We start from the raw sequence: 14,168 nt of genomic DNA on the forward strand, positions 1-14,168 counted from the left end.
TACATATGACGACTTTTTTAATTTAAAATTAGTCTATAAATCTCTACATCTTAATTATAAAACTGACATAGGCTGTGTTTTACTATATCAACATACATTAAGAGAAATATATTTCTGGCAAACTATTCAGTATACAAATATTCAGCTAAAAGTTATATTCATATATGATTATTTACAATATTTTGCTTCAGATGCTTCTGGTCACTGTTTATTCTCTTCTGCAAAATGCTAATTTAAATCTGAAAATCCTGTAAATTACATGCATTTGTCCGATATACATCTGGATCTCACTCTGAAAGCACCTGCTGTCATTTAGTGCATAATAATTCTAATTTAAATGTAAATTGCGTACAAAATTAAATAAGCCTGGCACATACAGATACAGCATTTAGAAAGGTGTGAGCATGCTTTTTTTTCAAAGATGAAATATTAATTCAAAACATCTGCGTTAGTAATAGTTATTTCTTCCTCACATTTTGTATTGTAAAAGGGATGCAGACTGTATAGTCTTTGTAAAAAAATATATCCAACAAGTTAACCAAAATGGTTAAAGCTATAAGCTGCAAACAGGCATATTGGTTTCTGCACTTCATTCCCACAGTTTTAACCTGCAAAATGATGGAACTGAGCAATTTATCTCACCAGACAGTACTTTCTGTCTGTACAGCTTACCAGGTTAACAAATGAACACACAAAAATTATTTATTAACAAGAGACAACACGTTAGATCTAGGGGTACATAGTGAAGGAACCATATCAAACTAACGTTATCCATAATTCAGAGATCTTGCTCAGAACACCTTTTCATAAATCTTTTGCATGCATGCCTCTGGCCTACCTTACTCATATTCTCAAACTTTCATTGTTTGTTTTTCTTATCCATTGTACCCATAATATTGTTTCCTCTGTAATATTATTAATTTGTCTCTATTCGTATGTATTTGTATGTCTGTTTGGGGCTTTTTCCCTCGGGTCTCCACTGAAAAAGGGTCATTCGTACCCAGCTGGACCAACCCGGTTAACAAATGCAAATAAAATAAATAAATAAATAAATCTTGGCAGAGTTAAAGCAGGATAGGGGGATAAGAGGTGTTAATTGTTGAATATAAGCAGGGTGGGACAATAAGAAAAAAAAAGTAGAGCAAGAGTAGGAGTAAATGAGAAAAATGAAGGTAGTAGTCAGAGAAGCTCATTTCTTTTGCCATTTATTGTGCAGTCATAGCACATACATGAAATATTCTAATGATCGAGCAACCAAACAGTATGCAACTAACACAGCAAAATGAAGCAGATGAAAAGACCTAAAATAATCAGATGTACTAATAAACACTATACTGAGCTGTAAACCATAAAAGTAATCTAAACAAATTAAAAGTAAAGAATACATTTATGAGCTGTACTGAACAAAAGAAGCAGACTGGGAAAAGAAGAGAAGGGGTTGTACGAAGAACTAAGACTTCTATAAAAGTGGAACATTATACAAAAAAAACAAACTATTCTTAAGCAGTAAGACAAAAAGCTTACATCATGTTATACAGCAACACAAAATACAGTGGAACTGTATTGAAAGTCACTTGGGGTACTACAACTAGCAATAGATATCAGTTTTATATCTATCCTATGAAACAAGACCTGGAGAAAACTCTATTGGAGTTGTTTTTCTAAATCAATAATCGTTTTCTAAATCAATAAGTCAGTCAAAACAGAGGCCAATATTTTTAATGTTTTCAAACATCTTGAGCACAATTAAGCAGGCAATGAATTTTAACATACTTGATATATTTGCATCAATGAAACTGTGATTGATATTTTCCAGTACACCAAACAACAACACTATTTGTCCTGATACTATACAGCTCACAGACTGACCATGTCACTAAAGTGTTTCTACCCACTCCACAGATTATTTATTGCTTTCACTTTCTAGGTAGTCTTACAGCAAAACAAAAATATGCATAACATAAAGAGACGTAAGGGGAGGCCCAATATAAGCAGCCAAATAGTAAACCACATTTCACCAAGCTCTACTTACTGACATAGCAACACAAAACATAATGCTAGACAGTTATTAGATGAGCCCAGCTTACCTGCCCCTACACTGCTGAGCAGACAAGACAGCACGTGAAACTGAGTAGGCTGTTAGATGAGCCTACCTTGCCTTCCCCTACACTGCTGAGCAGACAAGACAGCACATGAAACTGAGTTGTATTTTACTATTAGATGAGCCCAGCTTGCCTGCCCCTACACTGCTGAGCAGACAAGACAGCACGTGAAACTGAGTAGGTATTTTACTTCCTCCAATTAATCTCCAGGGTAGCCTTATGTCTAACCCATGCCAAAAAGAATTCCACCACAGCTCCAAATATGCAAACTTCAGTAGAATGTTACTCAATGCATCGGCAACAGCCCTATAAAAATGTTCTAACAACACTGTCACACACACACATACACACACACACACACACACACACACACACACACACACACACACACACACACACACACACACACACACACACACACACTGTTCAAAACGCCAGCCGTTTCATGTTTTACAGAGGTTCTTCCTCCAAAATATCCCATAAGCACTTGCACATTATGGAGTCCTTAAAGATATTTAAAAATTGTTATTATTTGTAATACACTGCTCAAACTGGCCAACTGCAGGCACAACCCAGGAGAAATAATCACAGAGATATACAGCAACAACAGAGGTAACACACAAGTTACATACAATTACCAGACCTTCCCCTCATCAGCTGTACATGCCAACTTCCTTTGATGAATGCACATTACAGCCTCTAATTCAGAATTTGCACCACATCACTTGCCTGCCTCTGGACAGGACTCAGATCTGTCTATATTTCTACAAAGTGGGGGTCTTCAGATGTGCACAAAGCACTTAAGCCTTCTGAGGATCCCATCTAGTGTTCCTCACTTCCTTTTTATACTGATTTTCTTATGTTCACACCAACTAAAATAATTACCCCAAAACATCTTTTTCTATATCTGCTGCTGAGTATGAAATTTCCCAGCCAGCAGTTGCTCCTAGGATTTTTATTCTGAACTGTACTGCTTTGCAGTTAAAGGTCATGCCAAGTCTTTGACTTTTTGTGTATCTCTGTCACAGCAGATAACTGTCAAATGCTATCTACTTGGATGTATGTGTGTCTCCCAAATATGCAATAAAATCTGGAGGGTTTGGGATCTTTGCCTGGAAGTGTTTACATGGGTATTGTTGTATTCCAAGTGGACTTCGGAGAGTTTTTCCTTAGGTGGACGGCAGGTGCTGGAGGTGTGATGGGGAAAAGGAAGGTGGCTGGAAACATGTTTTCTGGGAGTGTAGTGAGTTGGCAGACTATGGGGATTCCCTGCATACTGATCTGATAGAGATGCTGGTTGAATGGATTGAAGTGACTGAGGAGGTGTTTTTTTTTTCTTTGAGCTGTGATGCAGAATCAGAATTGCCTGGACATGATGGGGTCTTGCTGGGTCTGAATATGATGGCTGCCAGGGGTGCAGTTGCTGGAAGGTGGAGATCAGGGTCTACTCTGACTTTACTGAAAGTGGAGAAGGTGGTGGCAGAAATGAAGCAAATGGTACTGGGATCTTTGGAAATGGATGGGGCAAATTGCAAGGGAAGGGATGGGAAGTGTTGGATCAAAGCATGCACTGAAGGAACGAGGTTTGGAAAAAGGCAGAATTTGAATGAGCTATTAGATGGTGGACTGATAGTGACTGGATATGTTGAAAGTGATGTGTAATGTTTACAGCTACAGTTGTGTTGGCACAGTTTGGAATGTATAATGTTTGCAACTATGATTGTGCAGTTATGGTTTATTTTCATTTATATAAATGTAACATGGCCTATGTCATGCATGATGATTTGATGATGTTTCTTGTTAAAAAATGCAGTTCCCACTTATAAAGCCTCAGATCATAAGCTAGTGTTTTGTGGAAATGGCAGTTTACTGAATTATAAGGTAAAGTTACATATTATCCAAAGGCACAACCAGTGTGTCACAAAGGTAGAAGCATGGAACGTCATCTAAGGACTAAACTATGGGGTGAACTCATAAAACTGAAAGTATTATTGATGACATTACTGATCCTATACTTTAGGCCTCCCCTACTATCATACTACCCAAATGAAAGTATCCCGAGAAAGTAAAACCATGTATTGACCTGTTACCATGGCAACACTGCCATCATCAGAGAACATCACTTAACATCCACAGAAGATGGTAACCTTTCTGATGTAACAAAGCTACAGTACTCTCCAAGAAAGACCTGGATCTACACTGAAACTGTTCCCAGACAGTCAAGAAGGTGCAGAGGATTAAACTTTGAAATTAATGCAACAGCAGGATGTTTCAAAACGTCATTTGAAAATATCTGCAAACTGCGCCTCATTAGACATTTCAGTAATGCTATTTTAATATATAGCAAATAAAAAAACTCATATTACTACCCAGAAAGCAGAAAGTCCAACATTTTTAACAGACTGTAGACTGAAATTAAAGTATAAATTTATCGAATCAAGGCTTAGCGTTAATAGTTTTATAGCGTGGATGGAAAATAATTGACCTGATTCTATTAACATAACTGCTGCTCACCAAGATCCGCCTACAACAGACCCATGGGTGTAACAGGCATGGTAAGTTGTTATACTCCACTTATGTCTGACCTTGCTATGGCTAAAGAACATCAAAGATCACTTACTAAGAAAATTGTACTAGCACTATGGAACAAACTCAGCAAGAAACTTTATAAAGGTTAAAACAATTCCTTACAAAAAATTGCCATGGTATTCTTTGGCCCAGTAAAAGAAACAGAACTAAACTATACATGCAAACCTTGTAGGACCTGGTGTCATTTTTGAGGATATTCAAGGCTACAAGAAAAGAGGAACTGCCTGTAAGTTATGCTGTGTTTCTAGAAACAGACAATTTACAGGAATACAAAGGTATGAAGTGTCTCGATGGGTTCAGGTGAAGATATTAGTATTTGTAAACTGTTTTGAAGGCAGGCAGAGCCCCTTACTGACTCTGTTCAAGAGAAATCTTGACGAGTGGATGGGAGATCGTAGGTTTATCCCGGGAATCATCTCTGTATCACTGCTGGACAGAGGCACAGCAAACTAATGGGTATAGTATTCTCATCCTAAGGGGTGGTGAAAGCCACACACACTCTGGCTAGGCTTATAAATGCCCTAGGGCAGATAGCCTAGTATGAACCTATGAACCTAAGAGCTGAATACAGGAGATTCTACTAGAAAAATCAATGTAACCTTTTCTTTACGGGTATCAAAATGATGAGTGCCTGTACCAGATTAATTTGCACAAATTGCACAACTTTGATATGTGCCTCCTTCAGTTTTGTCACAACTTGACAAGACATGAGAGAAAAGGTAAATGGAATCATGAAGCAGCTCCAGAGGTAGGACAAACTAAACAATGCTAAGCTTGGGTGAACAGCTGTATAAATCAACAGACAAGAATATAAAACATGTATTTTGAGCAAAGGAAATGTCAAATTCTTCCAAAATGTGGAAGCCTCAGAAAGGCATAAAGAAATCAATTCAGATATGCAAGACAGATTGTTTAATCTTCCTTATGAGACTGGGTAACAAAGAGATTTTTTTTTTGCATTTAATAATAAACTACCAAAATCCACTTGGTACCAAGGTTATTTTGCATTGTATGAGTAAGTACAAAAGTCTGAGTAAGTACAAAATATATTAACAGAATGACTAAAGACAGCATTACACACTGGATCAGTGACAAATCTGCAGTAACCATGTGGTTGGTGTAGCATAACATGGGGTCTGTAATGAGACCCTATGGAGCATCGGTCTGGACAGAGTAAGGATCAGAGCAGCTGCTTTTCTAGGCAAACCTCTGTATATAATGTGATCATCAGCTCTGTGCATACAAAATACAGGTAGGATATCAGGGCATTTACATGTCAGTCATGAGAACTGAAGAAAAAACTGAACTGTACAGAAACTGAAACTGAATTTGGTCCATGGTGATCAGAGCTCTGCCCCAATAAACAAATTCAAGTAAATAACAAAGGAAATCACTTAAATAAATAAGATGATTCAGTAGAGTAAAATGATTTGGAGCAATCGACAGCAACAAAAGAGTGACCTTTAGCGATCTGTAACAACAGTGTCAGTGATATGGCCTAATGACATGCTGGAACCAGCTAATTAATGCTGCTGAAAATAGAACTAATTTGTTAATATACTATTTTCCCCATGCCAGAAACAGAGGACTTGGGCTACATACTCACCTGGAGCTGTCAGACTTTTTGGGGTTATGGCCTTCAAAAATGGTTATTATCTTACTCTGTTCTTAGTACAGCATCCCTAGCCTGAGAAGTCTACTTGCAAGACTTGCAAACAAGAGAGCAAGTTAAAAAAAAAAGTTTAATGATGACAAAAAGGATGTTTTCAACAGATGTAAGTATTACTGGGTATAACAGCCCTGTGTTTCTAATGCTTAGTCAAACACTCTGCTTGTGCTGTGCTGATGAGGTCATAACAAGGCCGAAATATACATATCTACAGCTAGTGGGGTTTGGCTTTATTGGCCTGAAATTGTCCATTAAAAAGACGAAACAAATCATGGGCATTCAGAATCACCAATTAGCTGAAACACCTGATGTTCATAAGGATCATTTGCATATATCCCATGAGCCTCTGATACAAGAGGTTTGGGAGGTCACTCATTGGAAGTTCTAGCTTTTCTGGAGTTTTCATTTTGTTTTTACTGCATTCAGATAGCTGGAATCTAAAAGGGAATGTCCATCTATTTGGTGATGGTGGCATTTTGCAGAGGAGGAAAGTTTTTGGTCTAAGTACTATCACTCAAGAAAATGTTTCTACAGTCATTTGTTAAATCTAGAAAGGATTACCACATAAGAAACTAGTAGGAACAGAACTTTTACATAGCCAGAAAGTCATATATGCACTTCCATAAATAAGGTCGACTGCTAACATTTTTATCTTGTACAAGTGTATAGTGTGATTTCCACAAGTATTTCTATACATTTTACTTTCCTTTGATTTGTACAGTCTCCAAGCTGTCTCTTGGCTAATGTTTGCTCAGTTGGACAGTTAATTCAATCTTGATTCTCACTTCCCTATCTGGGCCACATTTGTTTAATACGATGACAAGGATACCATTAAAATATGTTACTTCTACATCAGATGGGGGGAAATCAATCAGGAATGTCTATAACACTCTTTGGAACCATGGTTAGTGACATTTGTACATACTTTATTCATATTTGTAGAAAACTTACAGCGATTATGAGAGTTTATAATTCTGAAAAACTACATAAGGAAATATGTTTCCCAAAAATGATCACTTGTAGCACTTGACAGGATGCTTCTGTGCAAAGTTTAGGAGATATTTACTGAGTACCATGTTTAACATGTTTGCAGTACCGACAGTATTGCCTGGGCATATAGGAGTGGAGTGCACAAGTGGACCATACCTCAAGGGGGAAGAAGGTCCTGCTTTATGCTTTGAAACTACTAACTGATATGATTCCAATAAGATGGCAGACGAATGTAAAAGCTGGAAACACTTGTACCAAAGGCAATAACTTAAAAGAACAGTTAAATTATCCAACACCAACACCTGAAGAGAATTACAGTGACAGAAATAAGACAATGAAGTTAACAATCTTTGCAGGCCTACTGGCCTAGTATCACACTGTGTGGAATTTCATCAAGTCTAGCAATTTTCTTTACTCTGATGTACATAGTGTTAATTATAAACCTGTTGGAGATTTATGGGGATGTGGTATCTTTTATATGTTGTATTAGAAAGCTGTGAACATTTTAGGGACCAGTATGAAGTTCTGAAGTTTTGATTACTTCTAATGCCAATTGTTACAAATTATGCCAATTATTAAGGCATGCTAACATTTTGCAGTTCCAGCTATTTTTGAACTGTTCTCCTTTCATTGTTTTTGGTCAACTGTAGAATTTATATGTACAAAATTGAAACACCTACCTCCACCCTGCAGTGAAGCAGCACATGGTCAAATGCCAACGTTCATCATCATCATCATCAACCCCCCTTTTCCCATTTTCTATATGGCGTAGGGATGTTGTGTTAACTGTCACCATCTCTCCAGATTCAATGCCACACTCCTGCTTTCTTAGACACACATGCTTGACTGTCACACATATCTTCTCTCACACAATCTATCCACCTCTTTGCTGGATGCCCTCAAATCCTCTTACCTTCTTCCTGTCTGTCCCAATTCTTCTTCACTAAATTGTCATCGGTTTTCTGCACATGTGTCTGAACCACCATAATCTGTTCTCTTTGATCTTTTCTGCAATTGAAGCTACTTTGACTTCTACTCTTATGTCCTCATTTCATCCTCTGTCCCACAGTGTGCAATCCTACCACCCTTCTCAGGCATTTCATTTCCATCACCTCTAGCTTTCTCATCTGCTCTGCCTTTAATGCCCAGGTTTCTGTACCATGCAGTAGTACTGGTCACACCACTGTTTTGTACACCTTACTTTTCAACTTCTTTGGCATTCTTCTGTCATATACTACACCTGGCACTCTATGCCAGTTGGCTTTGGCCCCTCTGATTCTAGCACTGACCTCTGCATTCAGACGTCCCTTCACCTCAACCACCTCTCCCAGAAACTGGAGTTTACTAGGTTAACAACCAGGGGGGAGGCCTTTCTATGTCTAGCCAAGTTTTCCCAAAAGAATAATGATGTTCTGCATCCAAAAAGGACATTGATTTGCCAGGCATTTATAAGCTACATCTGTCCATAAGGGACATGTGTGCCAGGCCCAGTTTAAATTTTCCTATTCCTCATCCACTTGTTTAGGTTGTGCTTAAACTGGGAAATAGACAAACTCAGATTCACATGGACAGGAAGCCTGTTCCATAGGAAGGGCAGTCTCTGATACACACATCTTGTCTGTCCAGCATGTTCTGTTTAAGTAACAAACAAAATTCGGGCCCCCCTAGACCTTGTACTTCTGGCATTCTTTCTTACGAATATGTAACAGAATCATAAATGTGGGGTTTGCAGATGCCTTGTGAGCCAAGTATAGATCACCCTTCAGCAATCTATAGGAGACTGAGTAGAGGATAAGGGCTTTAAGGTGCTCTGCATAAAGCAGTTTTTTTTTACATCTTGTATTCTTTTTGTAATGAACCTTTGAGGTTGCTGTAGTTGCTGCATATGTCTGGTCAGGTACATACCAAAGGGAACATTGTATTCTACGGTTGGTCTTCTAAGGGTGCAGTACAATGGGATAATGACCTCTTTGGACCTAGATGCCATGCCCTTAGTTATAAGTTGCACAACATAAAAGGATTTCCTTAGCACTGGAGCCATGTGGTGGTCCCTGACTACTGGGTCGACTCTTAAGGATGTATTATCAACATGGTAATTAGCTGGGATGGTTGATTTCCCAAAGGGAACAATTATGCATTTCTTAGTTTTGAGTTTAAGACCATGGATTTGGCACCATTTATTAGTCAGAAACAGACCTTCTTGAAGAAGGTGCACAGTTTAATTCTCACATGGGATAACTGGCTAGGCTTAAAATGGCTTACAAGGGCAGATAGCCTAGTAGTAATCTATGAACCTATGAACCTAAGAATGCTAGTGTATGCAGAGGAGTTAAAGATAACCCCCATCTTGCAATTATATGCAAACTTAGTCAGCCATAAACCTTCAGCATCTGCTTCCATTTCATAGAAATAAATACAAACAAGGAGCGGACCCAGTATAGAGCCCTGGGGGACTCCACTAGTGACTGGCCTCTTGGTGGAGGTGGCCTCACCATCCTGAGTGAACCAGTTGGCTATCCAGCAGGTGATAAATGGGTTCATACCTAAATTAGTGAGCTTGTCTATAATTCCTGAGTGAGGTACTGTATAAAAAGCTTTGGTCAGGTCAAGGCAAGCTGTGTGCACAGTCTTACCTTCATCCAATACTTTAGTTACCCTTTCAAAGAAAGTCCACCAGATTTAATATGCATGACCTTCGTCTAATAAAGCAGAACTGTGATGGGTCAGGTGTTTGCAGGTTACCTACTTCCTCATTTATCATGTTCATGATGATTCTTTCCATGGTCTTACATATGAGGCTGGTAAGACTTATGGGTCTATAGCTACCTGGATCAGTGGGTGGACCTCCTTTGTGCAGGGAATGCCTGCAGCCATCTTACATTATTTGGGCACAAAGCCTGACTGAAGGATCCAGTTGAACAGTGATTCGAGTAGACCAGAGAGGTCATGTTTCATGCTATTTACTAAAATTCCCGGGATGTTATCGGGGCCCATCGATGCAGTGTTTTTGGCCATGGAAACTGCATTAATGATCTGCTCTCTAGTAACTGTTGGGGTGATTGAGTTATGTGGTACTTCCTTTGAATTATTGAGGGGGAGGGAAATTTGAACTGAACCTCTCAGCTAAAAGGTTGACAACGGCCTCCGGTTCAATGTGGGTGATGCCATTTACAATAAGTTCTGCACACTGTTGAGTATTTGCTCTGAGGTTATGCACACAGCTGTGGGAAAGCTTTCCCTGAGAAGCTATTTTTACTTCAAATTTGCCTTTGAAGTATTAATCAACACTCTTAGCTGCCTGTTTAGATTGGTTCTGGGGATTTTAATATGTATGGCTTTGTTTCTCCCACACTTGGCCATAATTTTTTTTCTTTTGTTGTATAACCAATTGATACTGAGATTCCACCAGGGTGGATTGTCTTTTGAGTTTGCCTTATTCTTAATACGATTAGCACAGTGTGCTCTATACAGCTATTAATAAGGCTGTACACAGATTTTGTAAATAGTTTGGTGTTTTCTACGTTGTTTGCTGGATTTGGGGGTACTTGGAATTTAGCCAAGGAGTTGTTTATTAGAGAGAGGTTAGCCATTGAATAGTTCCTAAAGGTTTCTGGTTTAATTGGATCCATGAATTTAATTTTTATTTCAAGTAATACTGCCTTGTGGTCAGATCTGACAAGCAAGGATATTACATTGGGAGTGGGACACTGCCCCCCCCCCCATGTTCGTGAGTACAAGGTCAAGGATGTTGTACTCCTGGTAGGAGAATAGACAAACTGTTCCAAGATATTGGTACTAACAAAGTTTAGGAATTGCTGGGCTTGAGCTTTAGAAATGGTGTAGGATTCCCAATCTACAGAGGGGTAAGTTGAGATCCCCCATGAATATCGTATCAGGGCTGAATGGTGAAGTAACAGTTTAGTACATTTATACAGGTAGTATGGGTTTTCCTGGGACATGGAGGGGGACATATATGTTGCAAGGACATGATACAACACTCTGTTTATGGTGAGTTGCACATGTAAGAGTTTCAGTGGGTCATTCACTTTAACTAGTCTGGATGTCAGATTAGTCTAAATATAGACTGACACTCCTCCACCATTATTTCCCTCTTGTACAATTGTTGGTCCAAAGGTGTGAAAGTCATTACAACCTTGCATTGCTGTGGTACTCTCAGTGAATTTAAACCACGTTTCTGTTACTACACAGATGTCTACACTCTCCAGGGAGATGAAGACTTGTAGGAAGTGGAGTTTCTTGTTAAGACTTCTAGCACTGAACAGTCCCACCTTCAGATATTCCTTCACAGGTTCATTAAAGTCTGCAGGTTTATTTGTTTGGCATTGTCTAAAAAATGCACTATGAGGGTGGAAAAGGTCTTTGCCGAGACCCAAAAGCTTAGAGGGGATAAGTGCAGGCCACCCCTGGCAAAGCATTGTGGTCTGTCAACCATGCTCTCCCAGGCCATCAAATATTGTACCCCCCTGGACTGACACCAGAAGCTACGCCAATTGTTATAATCAATCTTTTTCTGTTGGTAACATGGCATCATCCATGGAGAAGGTAGAATGCTGCTCACTGCTAGGCTCAAATCTGCTAGAGACACAATCAGTGAGCTGGATCACGGCTCGCTTTATATAGTCAAGGGGAGTTACGTCTCAGGTCATTAACACCCACATGGACTATGACAGAGCTATTAACCTGTTCCACTACCTTCCCTTCTACCTCAATTCTCAGCCTCTTTTGCTTTCCTCAATTTGCTGCCATTACTGCTATCTTATCTGTACTTAGTTTCATTCCATGTGCCTTCAGTTTTCCATTCCATTCCATTATCTTTTGCTGAAGTTCTTGATCATAGTCTGCCCGTAATGCCACATCATCTGCATACAACAACTGACGCTCTGTCCTTTCCAACCTGGTCTCTGTTAACCTTAGAGCCATCTCTGACCATTGCTTGCAGCTGATTGTGGCAACCAGTGGTTAATGCTTTGGCATGACTTTGCAATCACTGACTCTACCCAGTGCGCTTTCCTTATTAGGAAGAATTACACCTGAATTGCATGTTGGCCACTCTTATATGTGATCTTGGGACTCTCTCTCTTTCACAGCCATGTGTTGGCTACTATCAAGCTATTTGCTGGACAGAGGGCTACAATGGCCTCTCTTTCTTTACTCCTGTTGCCCCACCCATGTAGACCCAAGGCAGTCCTCATAGCCTGTTCTGTCTGTCCCAATATATGCATTCAAGTCACCCACTACCAACACCAATTCATGTTGCCCTGCTTTATCTAGTAGGTCCTGCAACTGCTGTATGAATGAACTCTTTTCCTCACTATCGCAACCCTGCACAGGCTGAGATTATGAATACTGTCTTATCATTACACTGGAGTCTGACTGCCATGAGTCTGTCACTAATTCTGATAATATCTCTCATTGCCTTCTGAAGCCTGTCTCTCACCACAATTCTCACACCATTTCTAGTCTGTCCTCCTGAGTAGCAGACTCTGGATCCCAAGCCAAGTGTTTTTGCTGCACTTCCCTTCCATCTTGTTTCTTGGATACATAAGGTGTCCAACCTCCACCATACCATCACTTGAACCTGTGTCCTGTCATGAACCTACATTGAGTGTAGCAATTTTTAGTTCATGTTTAGCAGGTTGACTGGTTTTACATCCAGCTTTACTCAACAGTTAACACATGCTGAGCAACTGGGCACCGGCCGGCCAGTAGTTTTTGTATTACTGGCCAGTAGCTTATTGACCCAGACTGCTGGGCTTAATGGTGAGCATACACTAGAGTCTGTGCTGCTACCCACAGCTCCATTCACTGGTGAGTTGATTTGATTACGTACTGGAGATTTGTAGAGGTGGGAGGAACCCCACAGGGACACAAGGAGAACTTGCAAACTCCAAACAGGCACTGGCCGGAGGTCAGGATTGATACTTTCTGTATGGGAGGCGAAGATCTTACCATTCTACCAGCAGGTCTCGTAAATGCCATAATTAAGAGCAGAAATATTTTAAGTGCATTTAATTACCTGAATTTGTTACTCTCCTCAATTTATACAGCCCATTGCTCATTTCACAAATGACTTTCATGGACCCTAACAGATGTACAAAATGGCTGATAATGTACTTTTTACAGATTATATCCCGATGCCACACTGTGCATGTGTGTACACCACAGCATACATTTTTTGAATAATTTATTACTTTTGTATAGTGAAACCCTTGATATATTTAGCATATATTTATTTCATGAAACTATTTAATGAAGCTATAGATTTTATTAACATCTGTTATTTACTTCTTTATTTTGCTTAATCTGTCAGTTTATTGTTTTTTAGAGAAAAGATGTACTGTCCAGAACCTGAACCCTCTGGAATAGGGAAGGTACACTTAGAAATGTGGAGGTTCTACTCTATAAATAACTGCTGCTGATAAAGAGTCGCAGACAGACTTCCCTGCAAGTCATCAACAAACAGCTAGCTGATCAGGTTATATCTGCTTGAACTCTTGACAATGGGTCATATCATGGACATGCAGGGCTACGGTTCTAAAGATCTTCATGGATCCACAGCCTATTAAGTACCCTATGCACCTATGTATCCTGCAGCTTATTCTGGTTTGTTACACCCTATCTGCACAAATACCTTGCATAAAATATACAACCCTTAAGGCTAGGTTTTCCAGGAATCTGAATGGCTATCCTGGGAGAATCAGACCAGGGCAAGTCTGTTAGGAAGTACTGGACAAGATGGCAAACGTTGAAATCTTCATTGCAGAGAGGGAAGACTCATCATGGTGTCAGTGGAAGTT

General features: G+C 39.5%; 1 protein-coding gene across 1 annotated transcript in view; it reads right to left on the reverse strand.

The window, feature by feature from the left end:
• The window catches only part of DTNB (dystrobrevin beta), a 2,387,431-nt gene that overhangs the window by 2,362,827 nt on the left and 10,436 nt on the right, over positions 1–14,168 (reverse strand). The gene's annotated exons all lie outside the window — the stretch shown is intronic.

This window comes from Protopterus annectens, chromosome 2.part1 (assembly GCF_019279795.1).
Source record: "Protopterus annectens isolate FY-2018-M chromosome 2.part1, PAN1.0, whole genome shotgun sequence".
Taxonomy (NCBI): Eukaryota; Metazoa; Chordata; order Ceratodontiformes; family Protopteridae; genus Protopterus; species Protopterus annectens.